Source organism: Quercus lobata, chromosome 5, assembly GCF_001633185.2.
Source record: "Quercus lobata isolate SW786 chromosome 5, ValleyOak3.0 Primary Assembly, whole genome shotgun sequence".
Taxonomy (NCBI): Eukaryota; Viridiplantae; Streptophyta; class Magnoliopsida; order Fagales; family Fagaceae; genus Quercus; species Quercus lobata.
In genome coordinates this window covers 59,552,889-59,563,058 of record NC_044908.1, presented here as the reverse complement: position 1 = coordinate 59,563,058, position 10,170 = coordinate 59,552,889, and the positions used below count along the sequence as shown (strand labels likewise).

At 35.0% G+C, this 10,170-nt stretch overlaps 1 pseudogene; it reads left to right on the top strand.

Annotated features, from left to right (window-relative positions):
• The first annotated feature begins 463 nt into the window (after positions 1-463).
• LOC115990816 lies at positions 464-1,643 on the top strand (annotated as a pseudogene).
• Positions 1,644-10,170: the final 8,527 nt, after the last annotated feature.

The following is a 10,170-nucleotide window of genomic DNA, read 5'->3' as shown; positions in this document are numbered from 1 at the left end:
ATTATATATATTTATATATATATATATATATATATATAAACCAAGTGTTTAAATTCAATTAGAGAACCTAATATACTATACTAAAGATATTGTATATAAGTTTTACCCTACACAAAATTAATTGAAAAATATAAGAACATCCTGATATTATGCCAATTAATTTGTGCGTTGGGATCGTTTTGGAGATTATTTATTTGTTGTAGTACTCTAGAAAAAGAAAAAAGATATCGTCTAATTTCCATTTCACATAATGGTGGATCTCACCTTTATGTAAGAGGAGCATTACGTGTACCTATAATTCCATATGCTATTTTTAGAAGAGGGGATCAAAATTTTTTTTTTTTTTTTAATGTGGTTTACCAAAATAAACTAAAAATAAATAATAATAATAATAAAAAGATGACATTTTTTAACACTTGCTAAACTAACATAGATTTTTTCCAACTATAATTGTCCTTTCAATATGATCTTAGCAGCTCAGCTCGAAGCCAAAGAAGCAAACTCAACAACAAAGCATATAAATGTCACCAGCCAATCAACAATCACTCAGCCTAGAAATTATGGATGCTGGCTCCGAATGACCATGTACACACTCTTTCTCCTCTCTGGCCAGTCAATATCATTACTCTTGGGAAGATTATATTATGACAAAGGTGGAAAGAGCAAATGGTTGGGAATGGTTGTGCAACTCATAGGCTTCCCTGTCCTTCTTCCCTACCATTTCATCCCATCACTCAAAAATCTCAAAACAAACAGTACTGCCACCGCTATCCACTCTAAACCACCATCCACCTTGGTACTTGTATCAGTTTATGTATCACTTGGTCTACTTGCTGTTGCAGATTGCTTCTTGTATTCAACTGGGCTAATGTACCTTCCTGTGTCTACTTACTCTCTGATTTGTGCACCACAGTTGGCCTTCAATGCTTTTTTCTCCTTCTTCCTTAACTCACAAAAGTTCACTCCTTTGATAGTCAATTCTCTACTCTCTAGTCCTTCTCACTATATCCTCCATCCTCCTAGTTTTTGAAACAGACCCTTCTCCAGACTCCTCCAAAGTTTCTAAAGAAAAGTATGTAATTGGCTTAATATGCACTATCGGTGCATGCATCTGCTGGATATGGTTTGGTGCTTTCACTTACACAGGTTGCCTTCAAAAAGGTTTTTAAAAATGAGACATTTACAACGGTCTTGGACATGATAATCTATCAGTACGTCTCTGGTTGCAACCGTAGGTGCTTTGGTGGGATTTTTTGCTAGTTGAGAGTGGAAAGGTTTAAAAACAGAGATGGAGGAGTTTGAACTAGGAAAAGTATCCTATATTATGACTTTGGTTTGGACAGCTTTAATGTGCATGGGATGTTTTTGCTATAGGTTGTGTAGGTTTGATTTTTGAGGTGTCTTCCTTATTCTCCAATGCCATAAGTGTTTTGGGTTTGCCTATTGTTCCGGTTCTAGCTGTGATCTTTTTCCATGACAAAATTGGTGGAATAAAGGTGATATCCATGGTTTTGGCTATTTGGGGTTTTGTTTCGTATGTCTATCAGCAGTACGTTGATGATCTCAAGTCCAAGCAGCATGAAGATAGAAATGCAAATGAAGCTTCCAGTGCCTCCTCATTGCAAGAGGTTAATGGATCATGAATAAGGTTTGCCTAGGTACTACAATAATGAATGCATAAGATAGGCTTAAATCAATGTAAGGCTAATTTTCTACAAAAGTAGACTTTCGAATCTTTCTACTTGTATGGAATGGCTAATTAAGTAGTACTAGTCAAGCAGATAAACTAGTAAGACTTATCTCTACCATATCTCTCAATCTTCTTCCTTATTTATTATGTAATTATTCACTTTGTAGTTTAGTGGTATTATCTAATCCAATTTATTAATAAGGAGAATTAGGATACAAATTCCCCTACCCATTTCTTGTAACTATTATTAAATAAATAAATAAAGACTAACATGATTCAAATGATATGGTGACACCACTCATATGATATAACCATTTCAAATATTATTAGAAAGAAAATGTTTTAAATGTGCAATAAGGTGTTAGTTATGGAATAAGACTGCACATTATACTATTATGGGTACTAGAAACCCATCACCCACCATGCATGTTGCATGTAATCCATGTACCTGCTAAGTATTCAAGTGTATAAACTCTTTCTTTCTCTCTCAAATTTTGTTTCCCACATTTAAAAAGCTTAAGATCTTCAACAACACGTGCCTATCTAAATAGATCATGGTAGTTCTAGGGTAAATTAATTCTCGTGTAGTCCTGTAATTGAAGCATATATTCAATTGAAGCAAATCAAGCAAACTATGAATTTTTAAGTGAAATTGGCAATTGCATTGATGATTTACATACAAAAAAGTTACTGCAAAATGGTATAATTTTGCCAAAATCCCAACATAATTTAATGATATTCATCATACTACCTATAAAATGTAAAATAAAATGAAATCCATACAACTTAAAAACTCATACCAAGAAATATAAATCATCGAATTAAACCACATCTATCATGATATTGGATCACGACTGTGATTGAGCCCATATTATTTTGCAATTGTTGAGAAGCTATAAATGTTTAAAATGATGCAATAACGTGTTAATTATGGAATAAGACCTAACATCACTGGAGTTGGACAACCATTACAGCCATAAATTGCATGCAGTTCAAGTACATGCTTCAATTTTTTTCTGCACAAAGGCTCTCTCTCTCTCTCTCTCACACCTTCAACATGGGGCAAGCTCAAAATCTGCAACTCCAAGTCAAGGGTAAGTCAAATTTCTGTTTCCAAAGATTAGAGAAGAAAAGCCGCTAACCTGTATATTCTTCTTTTCTTTTTGTTCTTTTTTCTAAATATTCCAGTCCATCTGTATATTCTTTCTTTTTTCCCTTCTGTTTTTGTTCCTCTCCAAATTATAAGGAAGAAATATTAAAATCATTTTAATTAGTAGAAAAGCTTTTCGTAGATCTCTCTTAGTTTGAAATAGAAAGTATATCAGTTGATGGATATGAATGAAAACTGTATAGCAGTATAGCATTGTAACACATTAATCAACTCACAATGTAAGTAACGGTAAATTTTGTTGCACATAGCTTATCACACACTGCCATCGACACTCCATTGAGATCGTGAAATGTAAAATACAATTTTTAAATTTTTAAACACAATTTCAGCCCTTGTTGCATGGTATGCACGTACACACCATGTATGATAGTCATTACCTGTTAAGAAATAATTTATACAGGAATTGCAAACTCTCTAGTCTCAACAGTAGGAAAGGCATTAGTAAGTGTCCTCTATGTGATGAGCTGATGACACAATCCTGCTGTCATAGCTCATCTGGGGAGTTCTGAATTACTTTCTAGAAACACAATGCTTACTAGGACGGTCTCACAATCGTATTGGCATTCTAGATACAAATTATCAAAGTTTTAAGTAACATAAACTATACCAAAAAATTAATAATAAAAAAGTAAAAATAGTTATTGGGGAGTTGTAGATCAAGAGAAAAAAATCATCAGATAATTTTTTTCATAAAAGGTATTTACTAATGTGTTTCTTTACTAACGTAGAAATTTCAAAGTAATATTTAATCAATTTTAGTTTGAATATTCACTCTACATATAGATGTAGACGCTTATTATTAGTAGATTAGTAATTAGTACTCTATTGCTTCAAAATCAGCATTTCTTTCACAAGCCTTACTCATGCTTCATGCTTCTTAGTTAAAGCACATATAATTAGGGGGACTGTGCATGGGTGGGCTGGGTTTCGAGTATTTTTCAATCTAATTCTACTTTCTCAATTTGAGAAATATCTAACTCAACTCAACTTAGGGCAACTCTAAAAACCAAACCAATTTGACCATAGGGATTGAGTTAGGTTGGACTCATTTTGTTATACCTAATAAACAAACAAAAAAAATGTTTTCATTGAATTATTTAAGACCATTATTATATAAATGATTTCAATTTACACAATTAGGAATAATATTTCAATTTTATCAAAACTAAGTCTCAAACACCAAAATAAATTCAACTAACATATATAAAATAAGTCCCAAAATCCAAATGAATTAAAAAAATAAACTTAAAATACATATATGTTTTATAAATTATTAATTGCATGAGTTTGGCCAAGTTACTTGGGTCAAATATTTTGCCAAACCAAACCTGACCCAAACCAAGTTTTGAAAAAGTTTTAGAACACAACCCAATCTATCAACACACGAAAAAACCCACCTAAGGCATTGAGTCGAGTTGGTGCACATCCCTAACTAATAACTAGGGAGAGCAATATAATGGGAATAGAGCAACATGAAATGTTATAAAATAGTTTATATTTTGTACATTATACATCACTAGTTTTGAATCTTTTGATAAAGATCAGGGAGCCAGAAAAGTACAAAACATAAAGAGTTAACAAGGAAAGCACAATACACTTCAGTGGAAGACCCTCAATTTTTCAGAATAAAACGGACCCTATTAATAGCATAGATTGAGTGTTTATTGATGCTGCTAAACAATAATGCTTGTTGACAAACTAATTAGTTAGAGAGCAATACACATCAAAATTAAAAAGGAATTCATAAGAAAGCAAAGTTTCTCCTCTAGTAATCCCTTTACATGTTCTTACCAGTTCAAGAAGCTGAAGAAGCAAACTCACCTGGTCATATCAATGCCACCAACCAATCAACAATCTCTCAACCCAGAACCTTTATGCAATGGCTCCGAATGACCATCTTTACACTCTTTGTCCTCTCTGGCCAGTCAACAGCTATACTCTTGGGAAGATTCTACTATGACAAAGGTGGAAAGAGCAAATGGACAGCAACACTAGTGCAAGTTGCAGGATTCCCAATCATCATTCCTTACTACTACATATCTCCACCCAAAAAGCCTACTACAAACAGTATCCACAGGAATGAGCCCTCCACCTTAATAATAAGAGGTTTTCCATGACCAAAGTAACTAAGAAGGACTTGGGTTGTGGCGTAACTATCAATAATCCCGTAAAGATTGGGATTAGTTACATTGAATACACACGTGATTAATGTGCAATAACAAGAAGACAAAAAATATTTGTGGAGCGCGTAACATCTCTTGAACGTTAACACTGAAGACTGGAAGCTAATGGGGAGTTCAGAATAAGAAGACAAACAGCTTAAAACGATGTCGTCCATTGTCAACTTAAAAGGATCCTTCAGTAGAACAAAACGTCATCGTTTATACTAAAGTAAAAGCGATGCGGTTTTGCACTACTTACTTGAGTATGTTTTTAGAAATATGCTTTTAGATCTTGATTTTTATGCTTTTGTTATGTTTTTTGTGTTTTTAACGGTAAAAATATAGAGGTGGATTACAGAAGCCTAACGAAGTAAATTTCAGGTGGGTAAAGTGCTAATTTTTAAATCATAGGTAAGCAACTTAAATTTTGGTCAAACCATAAATGGGTAAGTTGTAATTTACCCGAAAATAATTGAACAAAGAGAGACAACGCTTAGGGTACTGAATGCTCCCTCTCTTCTCAGTCACCTAAATTATTTGACATAGTGGACATAACACCCATAAACTCAAATTTTAATAATATTTAGTTTAAAGACTCATAAGATTCAAAGAAAAATAACCAAAACTTAGAGTCTCTTATATGAAAACCAAAATTAGATCACATGTCTCCTACACATAATGGGGTTGCTAGGCCTACACTGCCACCATTGTGATCAAAAGCAAATACAAATTGATAATTTTGAACTCATGATTGTTCAAATAATGATAATTTAATTTATATACCTTTTTGTTTTGAAAATTACAAATATAAAATGCAAAGACTTTGAACCTGTAAAGTCTTAAAAGAGAGTTTTGGAGATTTTGTTTTTTTTTCTCCTGAATCTTTGGAGTCTCCTTTACGCTATGCAGAACTTTTCAATTTAGAAAATTGTTTCTTATAGTACCTAATTTTCCACACCATTTTTTTTTAAGAACACTAAGATCGCCTATTGGAATGCATCAATTTTTCTTTTTAAATAGCAGTAAACAGAGGTGGTGTCATGGCAAGGTATGGTAAACTAGTTTCATTAATGTAGAGGATCTTTTCAATAATTAGGCAAAGTGGAGGTGGTGTCATGGCAAAGTCCTAGGGTTGTGCTACTTGTCCCAATATGTCTACCACACCAAACACCAAAAAACTGGGCCAAATTGTAACTATTACTAGTGAACAGTCTCACTTTTCAATCGCAAGTGGTACTTATTAACAGGTCAGAATCATATTGTGAAGTTTTTAAGTTTTTCCTACTGACCAATGAAGCCAGAAAGACCCCTAATGAATTATCATTAAAAAAAAAAAAAAAAAGGGAAATGAAACGTGAATATGAGTAGAAAGATATCCTAATGTTGTTCATTGCAAATAGAACATCTACCAATCACAAAAATTGGCCTATTGTGATTGTATTTGCATTAGCTGGTTAAGTACTTCAACAAAATTTGCTCACCATAACCCATCAAAAAAAAAAAAAAAAATTTGCTCACCATAAACATAAAGCAATGTCTTGTTGCTGTAGGTGGAGCTTGCAAAACGCCTTGTGGCTTGTTCTTTCGCTGATCGTGTCTTTTTCTCAGACTCTGGGACAGAAGCTAACGAAGCTGCTATCAAATTTGCAAGAACGTCTCAAAGATTTTCACATCCTGATGAGAAACAGCTAGCAACATAGTTCATTTCTTTTACAAACAGCTTCCATGGGAGAACTATGGGGGCCATTGCTTTGACAAGCAAAGAGCATTACCGGTCACCCTTTGAGCCTGTCATGCCTGATGTCACATTCTTGGAGTATGGTAATATACAAGCTGCAACGGAACTGATTCAGTGTGGAAATACTGCTGCTGTATTTGTAGAACCTATCCAAGGTGAAGGTGGCATATATATATATAGTGCAACAAAGGAATTTTTATATTCCTTGCGTAGAGCTTGTGATGATTTTGGTTCTCTCCTGGTTTTTGACGAAGTAAGCAGTTGTTCATTTTGGAAAGATACTCTATTATAGATGCTAGTTTATGTGGTCCAAATCTATAGGCCAGATTTTATTATGAGGATGATATTATGCACGTAGGAACTGCACTTCCAGGACTTATACGTCCTCCTGTCCAACCCACACTACCACCGGCTTAAACCTTAATATATTTTTCCAATTCACGAAACGTGATTTATAAAACAAGTTGTTGTCATTACATGGCATTTTGAGTCAAGGAGAAAGGTAACACATTGGACTTCAATTAAGATTGTCTACAAAAGTAAGTGCTGCACTAACCCAGCACTAGCACAGGGGTGTTCTGCTTCTTCTTCTTTTTTTCTTTTTTTTCTTTTTTTGATACCAATAAAACAAAGTCAATACAAGGCTTTACAGCTAACACCCTACTGTTTTAAGGATCTAAGATCTGCTACCATCACCATATCCTGCTAGCTATTAGAGCATAAACAATTACTAGTCTGAACTACCCTACTGTTGCTACACAAAGACAAAATTCTGCAGAAACCCAATTTCTTAGCTTTTAAGGCTGCCTCCACAAGTGCTTCCTGCAATGCTGCATAAGTATTAACAGCTACACAACTAGTACCACTCGAGAAAATGGCAATTCCTTGGAGATTGATGGCTTCATAAGCATAAGCAACTCTTCTGGATTTCCTTTTCCTAATCCCAGCAATTCCGATCAACAAATCCCAATGTCCTTCAAGGTTCTGGTATGCACAAGGATGCTGCACAGGTCTTCTTCTCTGCATGCTTGAGCTGTTAAGAGCCACCTGAAACCTACATATGAAATTTGAACAGTTAGAATAACTTCCATTGGATTAGGATCCTTACCCTCATGTAAAACAAGGTTCCTGTGATTCCAAATAGTCCAAAGGTAGGTGAAAATAGCTTGGACATAGTTCATCATGTCTTGATCCAAATTCTTGTAACAACTCAGAACATTACAAATCCAGGCCTACACTGATAAATCTCTTAAATCAGAAGTGTGCATAGCTAGTGAAGAACCATGCCAGTAGGCTCTAGCAAAGGGGCAGTGAAGGAACAAGTGTGAAGTAGATTCTTCCTCTTCCTTGCACATGGGACATGTACCATCTGTAGGAATACCTCTGTTTTTCAAGGTAAGAAAGGTAGGGATACTATCATGTAAGAGCTTCCATACAAATAGATTAATCTTGTGGGGGACTTGCACCTTCCAAATTAACTTCCACACCTCTGGTGGGATCAAACCAGGTCTGAGTTGAGAGTGTGCATCTTGCAAATGGTCTTTAAGCAGTAAATTATATGCTTGTCTGACAGTATACTCTCCAGAATTTGAGTGTCACCACAACAGTTTATCCGAGATCACCCCTGCTTTGGATATGGGAATTTGCAAAATTTCATCACATTGGGGTTGTGGGTAAAGCTTTCTAACCAAGTCACATTTCCAAACACCTCTAGATTGGTCTATGAGATCAGCAACAGTTCCAGACTTTAAGTTTACATTCTGCAAGTTTTGATCAGCACATCTAAACCAATTTGGGTGATGAAGGGGAATATCAGCTCTCCTACCAATCAACCATCTAGCTTCCCTAAGTTTGATGTTATCCTGTTTGATTATGTTCCTCCAATACCATGAATGATGGGGTTTTGGGGAGCACTCTTGAATACTGCATCTAGGAAAGTACTTAGGTTTGAGGGCTTTTGGTAGCAAGGATTGAGGATACTGATTTATCCTCAAAAATTGTTTTGCAAGCATGGATTGGTTCATGAGACCAAACTTTTTAAAACCTAAACCACCCTCATTTCTGTTCCTACAAATTTTATCCCAATGCAACAAATGCATTTTTTTAACTCCATGCTCATGACCCCACCAAAAATCTCTGACAATAGAGTCTAGTTTATTGCAATGGCCTTAGGGACCTTGAAACAGGAGAAAGCATAAAAAGGCAGTGATTGTAAAACAGATGAAATGAGTGTAGATTTGCCAGCTTGGGATAGCAACTTTGCTTTCCATCCTTGGAGTTTAGAAGTAATCTTATCCACCAAAAAATGGAAGTCAGCCACCCTTTTCCCCCCTTATTTACTAGGAGTTTTGACTAGATTAACATGTAAGGACAATTCAAGGGAGGTTTGGTCCTCACTGGTTATATTGGGAGAACAATATAGGTCAGATTTTGCAAGGTTAATACATTGCCCTGATAAAGAACAGTACCAGTGAAGGATATGTTGCATATTTTCAATGGATTTATTGTCCTTCTTAAAGAAAAGGAGGGAGTCATCAGCAAAAAAAAGGTGGGTAAAAGAACTCCCATTCATTCCTATTTTAATACCTTGAATATCCTTGTTCTGCTCAGCTTTTAGAAATGACAAGGAGAGGATATTAGCACACATGAGGAAGAGGTATGGGGATATAGGATCCTCTTGCCTTAACCCTTTGGAAGGAGTGAAGGATTGAGTAATACCCCCATTGACTAGCAAGGTGTATTGAACAGTTGACACACACTCCATAATCTATCTAACCCACCTAGGACTGAAATTCATAGTTATCAAGACAGCCTTTAAAAACTTCCAATCAAGCCTATCATAGGCTTTACTCATCAATTTTCAAAGCTCCATAATGTCAAAAATTTCATGAGCAATTAAAATATTGTTTGTAATACTCCTACCCTTAATAAAAGCATTTTGATAAGGAGTTATTAGGTCATTCATTAAGGGTTTGAGCCTATTCACTAAAATCTTGGAAATAACTTTGTAAATGACATTATAGAGACTAATTGGCCTAAACTGATTGACATTATTAGGAAAAGAAGTTTTAGGAATAAGAGTAATAAAGGTTTGGTTGATTGTTTTGAGTAAAGAACCTGAATGGAAGAAGGCTAGGACTGTATTGTAGATATCATGCTTCACAATGTCCCAATACTCCTGATAGAAAAAAGCTGGAATCCCATCTGGTCCAGGGGCTTTGTATGGTCCAAGTTGGAAGATGGTGGTTTCAATCTCTTTTGTTGTGACAGGTTTGTTCAGAAACATGTTTTGTTGAGCATTAATCTGAAGGATAGGTAAGGTTCGGATTTCTTCCAAGATCTGATCAACAGTGACCTCAGTGGTTCCTTCAAAGTTTTGTTTAAAGTGGAGAAACATTACTTCTTCAAT